Source organism: Schistocerca serialis, chromosome 3 (assembly GCF_023864345.2).
Source record: "Schistocerca serialis cubense isolate TAMUIC-IGC-003099 chromosome 3, iqSchSeri2.2, whole genome shotgun sequence".
Classification (NCBI taxonomy): domain Eukaryota; kingdom Metazoa; phylum Arthropoda; class Insecta; order Orthoptera; family Acrididae; genus Schistocerca; species Schistocerca serialis.
The window spans coordinates 895,897,008-895,910,575 of record NC_064640.1 but is presented as its reverse complement, the minus strand read 5'-3'; the positions used below and the strand labels follow the sequence as shown (position 1 = coordinate 895,910,575).

The window sequence follows — 13,568 nt, the reverse complement described above, 5'->3', positions numbered from 1 at the left end:
GCGTTTCCAAGTTGCGGAAACTTCGGCATGTGAGCCTCTTAGTCTCATGCCACCTCTGCTGATTGTTACCTCTTGCCGCCCTTAGCGGCGTGTGCCGTGCTAAGCCATGTGATGTCCTTAGGTTAGGCTGCAATTACCAGCTTCATCTCAGTTTTAATGTACAGGGTGTTTCAAAAATGACCGTTATATTTGAAACGGCAATAAAAACTAAACGAGCAGCGATAGAAATACACCGTTTGTTGCAATATGCTTGGGACAACAGTGCATTTTGAGGCGGACAAACTTTCGAAATTACAGTAGTTACAATTTTCAACAACAGATGGCGCTGCAAGTGATGTGAAAGATATAGAAGACAACGCAGTCTGTGGGTGCGCCATTCTGAACGTCGTCTTTCTGCTGTAAGCGTGTGTTGTTCACTACGTGCAAGTGTGCTGTAGACAACATGGTTTATTCCTTAGAACAGAGGATTTTTCTGGTGTTGGAATTCCACCGCCTAGAGCACAGTGTTGTTGCAACAAGACGAAGTTTTCAACGGAGATTTAATGTAACCAAAGGACCGAAAAGCGATACAATAAAGGATCTGTTTGAAAAATTTCAACGGACTGGGAACGTGACGGATGAACGTGCTGGAAAGGTAGGGCGACCGCGTACGGCAACCACAGAGGGCAACGCGCAGCTAGTGCAGGAGGTGATCCAACAGTGGCCTCGGGTTTCCGTTCGCCGTGTTGCAGCTGCAGTCCAAATGACGCCAACGTCCACGTATCGTCTCATGCGCCAGAGTTTACACCTCTATCCATACAAAATTCAAACGCGGCAACCCCTCAGCGCCGCTACCATTGCTGCACGAGAGACATTCGCTAACGATATAGTGCACAGGATTGATGACGGCGATATGCATGTGGGCAGCATTTGGTTTACTGACGAAGCTTATTTTTACCTGGACGGCTTCGTCAATAAACAGAACCGGCGCATATGGGGAACCGAAAAGCCTCATGTTGCAGTCCCATCGTCCCTGCATCCTCAAAAAGTACTGGTCTGGGCCGCCATTTCTTCCAAAGGAATCATTGGCCCATTTTTCAGATCCGAAACGATTACTGCATCACGCTATCTGGACATTCTTCATGAATTTGTGGCGGTACAAACTGCCTTAGACGACACTGCGAACACCTCGTGGTTTATGCAAGATGGTGCCCGGCCACATCGCACGGCCGACGTCTTTAATTTCCTGAATGAATATTTCGATGATCGTGTGATTGCTTTGGGCTATCCGAAACATACAGGAGGCGGCGTGGATTGGCCTCCCTATTCGCCAGACATGAACCCCTGTGACTTCTTTCTGTGGGGACACTTGAAAGACCAGGTGTACCGCCAGAATCCAGAAACAATTGAACAGCTGAAGCAGTACATCTCATCTGCATGTGAAGCCATTCCGCCAGACACGTTGTCAAAGGTTTCGGGTAATTTCATTCAGAGACTACGCCATATTATTGCTACACATGGTGGATATGTGGAAAATATCGTACTATAGAGTTTCCCAGACCGCAGCGCCATCTGTTGTTGAAAATTGTAACTACTGTAATTTCGAAAGTTTGTCTGCCTGAAAATGTACTGTTGTCCCAAGCATATTGTAACAAACGGTGTATTTCTATCGCTGCTCTTTTAGTTTTTATTGCCGTTTCAAATATACCGGTCATTTTTGAAACACCCTGTATATAATGTTAAGTGGTTTTACTATTAACTCCTTAATGAAGTATTTTATGTGACAAGAGCATTATTGCTCTAAAATTTGTTCATCAGTTACTACATATGAGTACAGTCTTCTGTAAATCTGTCTGGAATAGAGTTATAAAATTACCTTAGGCTACCGTAGACTAGTACAAGCGAGTATAGACTACAATAGTTTTCCTAGTGGGTTTGGTCAGTTAAGATTATAACTGCGCTACCTGTACGTTACGTGTGTTGCGTGCCTTTCAGGTGTTAACTAATTTTCATCGCTTTGTTTTCACATGCGATCAGTGCCTTACTAGATTCCCCTAGAAACCGGAAGTGATGAACCGTCTAGAAACTGAATGCGGATATATAAATGGCCGTGTAACCTATGGAACATTGTTGTTCTGCATAGGTAGCCTCCTGTCTGTTACTCAAAAATAAACAGCATTTATGGCAAAATTGAAATTGCCAATACTCAAATCAGATTTTATGCGAAAACTGTTGATTTTTTAATGTGAAACAGAGGAGTCTTATACTAATTTTTTAAGAAATATGGATTTGTTATACAGCACTTGAAAACGCAATTTCTTCAAAAAATGGGGTAAAATTAAAAGAAACGCAAAACAAAAACATATCGAACATCACTTCAATATTTCATTGAACTTATGTAAAACATGTGTCTGTTATTCATAAACAACTATCGCACTTATCAATAATAACAGGAAACTCTTGCCTTCTATCATGATGAAGAACGATCTGTCGAGCAGAGAAAACAACGACAGTTTTATAGATTTCGGTATGTTTGTGAATGAAAACTGTACTTGCATCAAAATAATTTCTATGGTTATATAAAAATGCAGAAGTTAGGCGATCAACTGATTTTTATTACTTATAAAATGCAGCTTATATTTTGTAAGGATACAGAATAGACACTGGACTAACACTGAACGATGTGTGGTTCTAATTATGTGCAAAACAAACAAAAACCAAAGAGCAATCTTCGAACCCCTTTTTCTCAGACATATTCATTTATGGTTCTTTCTCTACCAGTGCTACCATTGCCACCGGTAATCCTAGCATTACTACGTCATTTATGTATTGAAAGTTGAGTAACAAGTACACTGGTTTTGTTCTACTGATTTTTGTTTATTTAAAATTAGTTTTCGGCTTACGGGGCCAACTTCAGGAAACAACTGAGTAGCGTCTGAAAGAAACACTAGTTCTTAGGTAACCAAACATTAGAAACAAAGATACAGTCCACTTGCATGGAGTGTTGTGCATCGAACTTGTTTCTTAACATTGAAATTACACTTTACGCAAGGGACAATATTAAGCACAATAAATAATTAAACGGCACAGTACTACAGGTTAAATGGTTGTAATGCAAAATTTTCCGAGGTCTTGACATTGAGTGAGAAACTGTTAAACTGAGCACTCTTCACCTATGCTCTGCAACAAAAATGTTTTTTAACATTGTAAATTGAACTTAAGGCAATGGAAAATTATATACACAACAATTAAAATACACAGTCTTACAGCATCACAGGTTATATGGTTATGATGCCGTAGTTTGTAAGGTCATGACATTGACTGAGAACTGTCTAACTGAGCGCTATGTATTGCACCAAAACGACCGAGCCATAGTGTTGACAGAGTGCAGCTCTGGGCCAGAATAAAAATGTCTATTCCTTAATTTTGCTCTATGTTAATGTTTATGTATAATGTTTTTAGGTAATTCTGAATTTTTTTTCAAAATGAGACTCAGTCGTCAGCTGCAAATATACTTTTACTATGCTTCACCAATTTCGACAAACTAATTTCTAATCTTCAGAAGCTTAGTACTGGTTTAGCAGATGTCAACATCTTCTGCATAAAAGCATAATGCCATGGTATGTCCAGAAATGTACATATTGTATGTGCTTATTGTACAGATTGACAGTTTACAATTCAGAACATACCATGCCATTATACTTCTGTGAATAAGATATTGATCTCTGCTAAACCAATACAAAGCTTCTGAAGGTGGCAATTTAATTTGTCGAAACCGGTAGGGCATAATAATAAAATATATTTGCATCTCACAATTTAATTTTGTACTGAAAAATATATACTACAGTTGCTGAAAATTACAGCCACCAATGAAATAATAAATGTGGATTTTCTGATAATTGTGGATACGGGATAGTGGCCGGTCAAGTATTTACCAAGGAAAGTCGCCCAACAGTCGTATGTTTTGAGCAGTTATTTTATTTATACATCCAGTTTCGGTATCTCAATAATGTCATCTTCAGGCCACTGTGTACTCCACGTATATCAGTCAGATATATCGATGCTTGCGAACAGGAGCCTTCGATGTCTGGATTCCGTGAATTTGTTTTTGGAGTATTTACTTCGAAGACTTGACAACAACTCCATGTGTAAACAATCAGATACATCGATACTTGCATTCTGGAGTCTTCAATACGTGGATTCCGTGGATTCGTTTCTGCGATGTTTACTTCGAAGACTTGAAAACAAATGAGCTGTGAAACCCAGCTCGCGCTATTCGTCCACGAGACTCAGAGGGCCATAGACACAGGTTCCCAGGTAGATGCCGTGTTTCTTGACTTCCGCAAGGCGTTCGATACAGTTCCCCACAGTCGTTTAATGAACAAAGTAAGAGCATATGGACTATCAGACCAATTGTGTGATTGGATTGAAGAGTTCCTAGATAACAGAACGCAGCATGTCATTCTCAATGGGGAGACGTCTCCCGAAGTAAGAGTGATTTCAGGTGTGCCGCAAGGGAATGTCGTAGGAACGTTGCTATTCAAAATATATATAAATGATCTTGTTTATAATATCGGAAGTTCACTGAGGCTTTTTGCGGATGATGCTGTGGTATATCGAGAGGTTGTAACAATGGAAAATTGTACTGAAATGCAGGAAGATCTGCAGCGAATTGACGCATGGTGCAGGGAATGGCAATTGAATCTCAATGTAGACAAGTGTAATGTGCTGCGAATACATAGAAAGAAAGATCCCTTATCATTTAGCTACAATATAGCAGGTCAGCAACTGGAAGCAGTTAATTCCATAAATTATCTGGGAGTATGCATTAGGAGTGAATTAAAATGGAATGATCATATAAAGTTGATCGTCTGTAAAGCAGATGCCAGACTGAGATTCATTGGAAGAATCCTAAGGAAATGCAATCCAAAAACAAAGGAAATAGGTTACAGTACGCTTATTCGCCCACTGCTTGAATACTGCTCAGCAGTGTAGCAGTGTGGGATCCGTACCAGATAGGGCTGATGGGAGAGATACAGAAGATCCAACGGAGAGCAGCGCGCTTCATTACAGGATCATTTAGTAATCGCGAAAGCTTTACGGAGATGATAGATAAACTCCAGTGGAAGACCCTGCAGGAGAGACGCGCAGTAGCTCGGTACGGGCTTTTGTTGAAGTTTCGAGAACATACCTTCACCGAGGAGTCAAGCAGTATATTGCTCCCTCCTACGTATATCTCTCGAAGAGACCATGAGGATAAAATCAGAGAGATTAGAGCCCACAAAGAGGCATACCGACAATCCTTCTTTCCACGAACAATACGAGACTGGAATAGAAGGGAGAACTGATAGAGGTACTCGGGGTACCCTACTCCACACAACATCGGGTGGCTTGCGGAGTATGGATGTAGATGTGGATGTAGATGTTGTGAAGTCTACGAAGTAACACTCAAAAAACAAATTCACGGAGTCCAGATATTGAAGGCTCCAGTATGCAAGTATCGATGTACCTGACTGTCTGTAGGTTGAGTGCATAGGAGCCTGAAGATGGCATTACTGAGATGCCGAAACTGTCTAAATAAAATAACTTCTCAAAACATACCGCTTTCTGGCAATTTTCCTTGGTGAGCCCATAGTCTTTGCAAAACCTGACAAAAGTAAAATTTTATTGCAACCGGTTGGCTGTTTTATAGCTATCTTATCTATTTAGTTACGTAAGAGCGCCTTCTCTTTCATTTGACAGTTAAAGGCTACGGTCACGGTCCTTCTTACCACTCGTGTTCAAAATGTTAATCGCTCCTGTTTTGCGACTGACGCTCGGATAAGTTTCCTCTCACCTTTCGGGCGCGATAGGACGAGAGTGAGCCCGGCACTACTGCCGACCACGAAGGAGGAGAAGAAAAATGTGAGAAAACGATGAAGCGGTTTGGTCGGAGCGAGAAGGCGGCGAGCCCGGAAGGTATTAGCGAGCCCAGAAGGGAAAGCGGTCGCGCGCGGAGAAAGTGCAAGTCGGAGGCTCGCAGCGCCTGTGGAGGCGCGTGCTGCGCTCAGTCGGTGCCCTACTTTGGACGCGGCAGGAACTCAAGTTACCAGCACTCCGTTTGCGTTACCACTACTCTTCTACACCTAGCGTTACCTTTCTGTTTTACACTCGTACACGATTCCGCTTTACGTTACGTGTGATATGTATGTTATTTACAAGTGTCAGTGCCAAAGAGAGAGAGAAACTGTGATCCACCTCCGACGATAAGCGACGGCGATTTTTTTACAAGTGCAAAAGCAGACGACAAGAAGATACCTGGAGAGAACTAACGGATTCGTCAGATGCCGCCCCCACAAATGCGTGTGGAGAGTTTAAAAAAATAAGGATCGAGAGGAAAGCCAGTCCGCTGAGGACGAGCGTGATGTTAGCAGTCGCCAGAGGTTTAAACGCTTTGGCGGGTTCCAGAAGGCGTGTGGGGTGAACTGAATGCAAGGGCAGGACACGAACCTGGTCGTGATCATATGGCGTGTGCTTCACGGATATTTTAAAAGGGTGCAACAGCGTCACGCATGCGTCCCACGCCGGGTTGCCCTGCCGGGGGATTTCTGGAGGATCGACAAGAGAAGAGCTGCCGCCTTCCTGTCTCGTCCACGCTATAATGTCAGCTCGCGCAGAAAGGTTGGTACAAGTTCATTCTACTGACTTGCGTAGTAGCACCGAACACCTGTTTGATTTGGAGCCTTTTAAATGTGTAACTCCTCATGCTGCAGTTGATACACCTGAGAATAGCTTCATTAGAAAAGGAAGGCAGCCAAGATGTGGTTATCATATGTGTTATAAGGATTGCCTGTAACATATATTTCTTACATCGAAGTTGAAATGAAAACTGGAAGATCGATATTAATGTTTATTCAGTTATTTTGATGTGATCTCTGATTTGGACATATAAAAACAGGAAAATGTGTATCATAATAGTAATCGTGCGATGCTTCTATCAGTTTGATTTCACGAACTGTTTGATCGCAATGAATATATTGATTCGCAGTTAGAGACCGTATTTCATTCTTGTCTCGATGTTTTCAAAGCAGTGAGTTTTAGTGCAATTTAATTGTCTTTGTATCTTTAATTCAGCTTTGTTTTAGTTTACTGAGTGCATAACTAGTTTCTTTTGTCAAAGAAGTCGTAACTAGATTTCATATGTTTCCCTTTGGTTATGTATTTTACTACGTAACGTATCAGTAGTTCCTGGAAAACTATTATAATACGGTTCGCCTTTCTGTCGTTAAGTTTCACGATGTTCTCTCACTAAGTAGCTCTGTTAGTTGTTTGATACTCATAATGAAGTTAATTCAAATCATTAAGAATTTGTTCATGACTTGAGTTTCCTTTTATAGGAAGTGGTCTTGTGCGACATTATACAAGAGTAAATAGTGTGCCTAGTTTCAAATCATAGAAAGAAATATTTTTGACTGACAGCTAAAGGATAGCCACTTCCTGGAATTACGTCTTATAGAAATGTAGTGGGCATATCCGTAGTCTATTGGGGACTTGATGACTTAATTTCTTCCGAAAATGTTAATTCGATTTTGTAGACCATGTGAAGTCAGAAAATTTGTTTAAAATCTTGACTACATTTCAGAGATTTATCCACATGCTTATAAATGTAGGATTACTTTCGTATTTGTTCAGCATCTGAGGAAAACAATTAAGATCATATGAAATTAATGAAACAATAAATTAAATTAAAACTAGATTACTCATTAAACTGTTTGAAATTCAGTAACTTAAAGGTCTTGATTTCTGTAAGAACCGAGAAAAATTATGTATCTTTCTGTTGTTACTGTGCGAAGCCTGAGTTGACACTCGGCTTTACAATTTTATTCTTAATATCTGAAAACACAGAAAGATACTAGTTGCGTCCATTTGGGTCTGTATGATGACAATGGCACTAGACCCTTCTTTTCTGGCCGCGTGTTAATGGAGGTCCTACAAATGATTAAAAGATTTACATTGTATTAATTGATTGCCTGAATTAAACGTACACCTCATATAAAATCTAAAAGGACGTGAGTTAGTGATAACCACTTCGTTAAAGGGAAAATTGATTTGAAAGGCTTAACATAATTTGCTATTCGATATTGTATCGAATATACATGTAGACACCATTCTTATTGTTTCTAATATATCATTTCTGTATTTTAATGTTTGATTTTCATTCCACACAACTGAGTGCAGAAACAACAGGTATTTCGTATCATGTTCCAACAGGTCTTTTTCGGGTATTTTCATCACCATTTCCTAAATTTTAGAACCATTCTTGGTAATGGAGGCAATACATTTAGAGTTAGAATTTTTTTACAATTTATAACACTAAAAAAATTAAGATTATTTGAAGGAGATGTTTAATCCACTGCAGTGCAGTTCAGTCATTGCGATTGTACAATGCTCCAGCTGAGTAAGCAAGAACTCATGCAAAGAGGAGGGAAGTTTAGAGATTTTTTTATTTTACTAGTGTACAGAAAATTATTCTTTTTCAGACTAAAACTTGTAACTACTCGCACAAGCGACCAGATTATTCTGCTTCTGAGACCACTGAAACATCAATTCATCTTCCACCAGGATGGTGTGTAACATAAGTAACAACGTCACTGTGATCAAACCCGGAAGTCAGTGTGTTTGCTTGAGAATTGTAAGATTTTTCAGAATACCGTCCCGAAGTGATGTGTCCGATGGCAGTCTGCTTGAGACGCGAGTGTTCTCACACAATCCTGGCTTGTGCTCGAGAAGAGTTGGTTGTGGCGACGCGCATATTTCCCTTCGCTGGAACACCTGTGCATCGCCGTGCGGCGGCGACGTAGCCTTCAGCCCACAGGAACCCTGGAAAACGGCCTCACTCAAGCAGAACAGGCCGACTGCGCGGTTCTCTCGCATGCGCTCCTCTGCCCCAGTGTCAGAGGGAGCCGTAGGGCGCCGGTAGATGTCAATACACGGGAACGTCAACTACAAAATAGGAGCTCTTTTGTGAGAAACCGTGCAGATCAGTGGTAGTAGCCACATTCGTCGATCCTGCAGTAGGGTACATTTCAAATGATTTGCAAGGCGCCCCAGTGCTCTATGCAGATGGAATAGTCAGTAATGATTAAAATAATTAAAAAAGCAGCGTTCTAGACGAGTATCTCATATTTGTAGGTTGGTGGACATAACTGTTATTGTAGCAACATAATACCATTTTATGACAAGGCAGTTCACAGTGTTCGGTATTATTTACCAGGTCACTGATGCGTCGCCGATTGTGTGCTTCATAGTGCGCTTTGCAAATGCTATTCTTTAGCCAAAAGGTATTGTTGCATCTGTTAAAGTGTCGTTGCTGATTTGTCCTCAGTGGTGAATTTCTATTTGTCTTGCTGTCAGCCAGTACTGCAGAGTACAATCGTATTTCATATGGCTCTCTCTTAAGCTTTCATCTTTTTTAGGCAATTTGTCAGATGGTACACGTATGCTACTAAGACAAAAAGTTTCGGTGTCTACCGTGGACGTAGGTCTTTGCAATCTAACACATTTAATTTTCCCCAGCGTGAAAACACTGCTCTATCTGCTCCGTTTAACCAACAGAAGATGATTACAAATTTATTTTTACGCTCGATAAGATAGTCTGTGTAGTGTAAGGCTACGTGTGGATTTTAATTTTTTTTCTTATTTAATACTGGCTCGTAGCCCAGCAGCTGTCAAGTTCCCTATTGTGATCGATTCCCATATTGTAATTTCAAATCTAGCGGTATACAGCATAAAAAGTAACACACCATTTAAAACCCATACCCACGCCCAAACCCGAAAGGTTGGATTGAACAGGGAATAACAAGTTTATTTTGAATGCAGATGCAGATTCCAGTACGTCAAATTTGTAAATTTGTCACCGATACGGACGACTTATTCGATCAGTCAGTACTGTACTAGACATTCTCAAATTTCTTCTGTACGCGAAGCGCTAGTTGCATTATGTGCCTGGAGAAAAAATGGTCCCAAAACCACACGATAATCGAACTACAAACCCAGAAGCTTATAGTTTACAACTTCTCCAATGATTTATAATGCTTCTAGAGAAAGAGATTATGCACTCTCTGATTGAAAGCTGGCACTTTAATTTCTCCATGCTACGGTCCACATCGTCGGGGTACCAAAAATGCTTTCGTGCCATTTGTGATTAACGCCAATGCAAATGAGACTAGATTTTCCATTAAATTTGAAAACGTTCATTCAGGTTTGCGTATAGGACGCTTTCTGAGGTGACTAATCTCGAAACACTGAATATAATATAAAGTATCGTGCGGATTTGCTACCAGAGAAATTTAGAGTTTAGGCGGCAGTTTACGGTTCTGAATCGCTATTAATAGAAATTATTGCTGCCTTTATGAGTCAGTGAAAAAATGAGATCTGAAAGAATAAGCAGCAAAAAAATGGAAGACTTTTCTGATACCTTGCCTTCCTTTAAGTTTCCTGTCAAAAAATTTCCCGAAGTCTTTTTCCAGTTTTGTAAACTCACAGATTCTAAATTCCTTAAGAAGCACGCAACTGACATGTCGTTATTACTGCAGCAGCGCCGCTCACAGATTTCGAGGCTAATGCTGTTGAGCGTGGTAAAAAAAAACCACGACTGATGTTTCAAACTTAAAATTGATTACTTTAACTGTTTCCAATTGTTTGCGGTACACTGCAAGACTAGAGTAACATTGTTAACTTTTCGTGTTGGAAGATGGCGAATATTCGTGATTAACTAGCCAATCATTGCTACAGTTTTCCAGAAACTGGCGCATCTAATGCATTATGTTTATTCTAGTGTACAACGAAAATTGAAAGAGGTTCTGGTTCCATCAGTAGATGCGAAAGCGGCTACTAGAACCAAAGAAATATGTGAGAATGTTTCGGTATGCGACAGTTTCTTCTGTATTCCTGACACACGGTGATAAGCTATTCGCTCAAAATTGGACAAATACATGTGAAACAAGGGTTTAGTTTCTAATTAAGTCATCATACCTGGAATTGTTGGGAGAATTTCGAGAAATCGAGACAAATAACTTCATTTTTAATGTTGAATACGTTTTCGGTAGCACAGAGCATTGCTTCTTCATTCGGATGTTCAGCCATAAATTTCACTGGTTTTACCAACTCGCTTCACAATAATGTCGAAAAGGTACGTTATACACGAATACGATCGTTATTTAAGCGGAATGTGTCTTCAATTAACGGTAGTTTTGCCTGTGGGATATAGCAATTTTAGTTTCACCATTTCAGAAAGAGATTTTACGTCTTAATATTAGTAAGACACAAATAATCTGAAGGATGATGCAGTCCCATTAAAAACAAAGGTGGTTAAGTATTGGGTTAGCGTTATTTTCGATTACACAGTTTGGTAAGTCCAAGCCTGCACTTAACGTTCCTCTCCAAAACTTTGAATGTTCTGCTGTACTCTCACTGTCTGCGAAACCCTGGGAGATTTGAACCTCGGTTGTGTAAGCTCGCATTCTACCTTGGATTTGAGCCTGGCGGGCGCTTGCTCAAGTGGAGAGAGACTCGACCTAGAGGTGTGTGAGTGGACGTCTGGGTCACCATTCCTGACAGCATGGCTGAATGTCATGGTTCACGGCATCGGCCACGTCCAGCGCAAGTGAGCGCGAGTAGTCGCGCCTTTGCACGCACTACCTACCGTCCCAGGCACTGCAGCTAGTCTTAAGCAAGTCGCTATGTATTTCTTCGCATAACGGAGCTGAAGGTATGTCGATGTTGTTATCTACATTATCCGCAGCTTGTCTACAGCCTACACAAAATTTCACTCCTACACGTGGCCCACGTGTTGCTTCATCTGTGACTTATAAGACATACAGAGTTTTTCACACAACCAGAATCGTAATTTGCTTTAGAGAAGTGATCGCGGGTATTAATGTTAGCTTCAGCTTCTTGAATTCATTTTTTCTTCCTAAGTTATTATTTTTTGGGATTTTTGATACAGTAACATAGATTTTTATGTGTGAGCTACTTTGGATGTTTTACAAATCAGCTTGTCAGAGATCGATCGAAGATTATTATAATATCTGAGCGAGTATCTGTGTATCCTGTTCCCATACTTCTCTCAACATCAGCAAAGTCATAAGCGTCAAATAACGTTAAATAGCAAAGTACATGTTCCCAAAACCATAGTGTAATAAATATGGAACAAACGATAGCATACCACAGCTGAGGAAACATTCAGAGTGCGTTCTCTTGATACGTAAATGTTCTGACGGACAGGATGAGCAGCAACCTGATGACGCTGTGACGCTGTGGAGTACGTGAAAGTGTCGTCGTTGTGTGACTGTAGGAGGATACAAGATGACTTAGTCAAAATCTCCAGTTGGTTTGATGAATGGCAGCTTGCCCTAAATGTACAAGAACGTAAGTTAATGCAGATGAGCAGAAAAAACAATCCCTTGATGTTACAATACAGTATAAGTAGTGTGCAGCTTGACACAGTCTGGTCGATTAAATATCTAAGCGTAACGATCCAAAGCGATATGAAATGGAACGAGCACGTAAGGACGGCAGTAGGCCAGTCGAATTTTAGACTTCGGTTTTTGGCAGAATTTTGGGAAAGCGTAGCTCATCTATAAAGGAGAACGCGTATAGAACACTAGTGCATCCCATTCTTGAGTACTGCTCGAGTATTTGGGATCCTCACCAGATAAAGAGAAGACATAGAAGCAACCCAGAAACGTGCTGCTATATTTGTTACCGTTAGGTTCGATCAAATCAAATGGCTCTGAGCACTATGGGACTCAACTGCTGAGGTCATTAGTCCCCTAGAACTTAGAACTAGTTAAGCCTAACTAACCTAAGGACATCACAAACATCCATGCCCGAGGCAGGATGCGAACCTGCGACCGTAGCGGTCTTGCGGTTCCAGACTGCAGCGCCTTTAACCGCACGGCCACTTCGGCCGGGATTCGATCAACACGCTAGTGTTACCTATACGTTTCGTGAACTCCAATGGGAATCCCTGGACGGTAGATGACGTTCTTTCCACGAAACGCTGTTGAAAACATTTAGACAACCGGCGTTTGTAGCAGACTGCAGGACAATTCTGCTGCCTCCAATGTACATTTCGCGCAAGGACCGCGAAGACAAGACAAGAAAACAGACAGCCGTTTTCTCGATCTATTTGCGAATGGAGCAAGAAAGGAAATACCCTCCGCCATGCGCCATATGATGGCTTGCGGAGTATGTATGGCCGGCCGTGGTGGCCGTGCGGTTCTAGGCGCTTCAGTATGGCACCGCGCGACCGCTACGGTCGCAGGTTCGAATCCTGCGTCGGGCATGGATGTTTGTGATGTCCTTAGGTTAGTTAGGTTTAAGAAGTTCTAAGTTCTAGAGGACTGATGACCTGAGATGTTAAGTCCCATAGTGCTCAGAGCCATATTTGAGTATGTATGTAGACGTAGATGTTCTGCCTTAAGTACACCATTTTTCAACCTGGAAGACGGCTTCATCACCACGCTCTCTTGTTTAATATGGACCTGCTGGAGGTGGTATTCTGTTACCTTTGTCCTGCTTCAGAACGTGTGCATTCAGTTACTTAC

At 41.1% G+C, this 13,568-nt stretch overlaps 1 protein-coding gene across 1 annotated transcript in view; it reads left to right on the top strand.

Annotated features, from left to right (window-relative positions):
- The first annotated feature begins 6,042 nt into the window (after positions 1-6,042).
- LOC126471302 (hormone receptor 4-like) overlaps positions 6,043-13,568 on the top strand; it is a 223,521-nt gene continuing 215,995 nt past the window's right edge. Inside the window, exon 1 of the mRNA XM_050099423.1 lies at positions 6,043-6,639. The gene's annotated coding sequence lies outside the window, so the exon portion shown is untranslated. The remainder of the gene's footprint in view (positions 6,640-13,568) is intronic.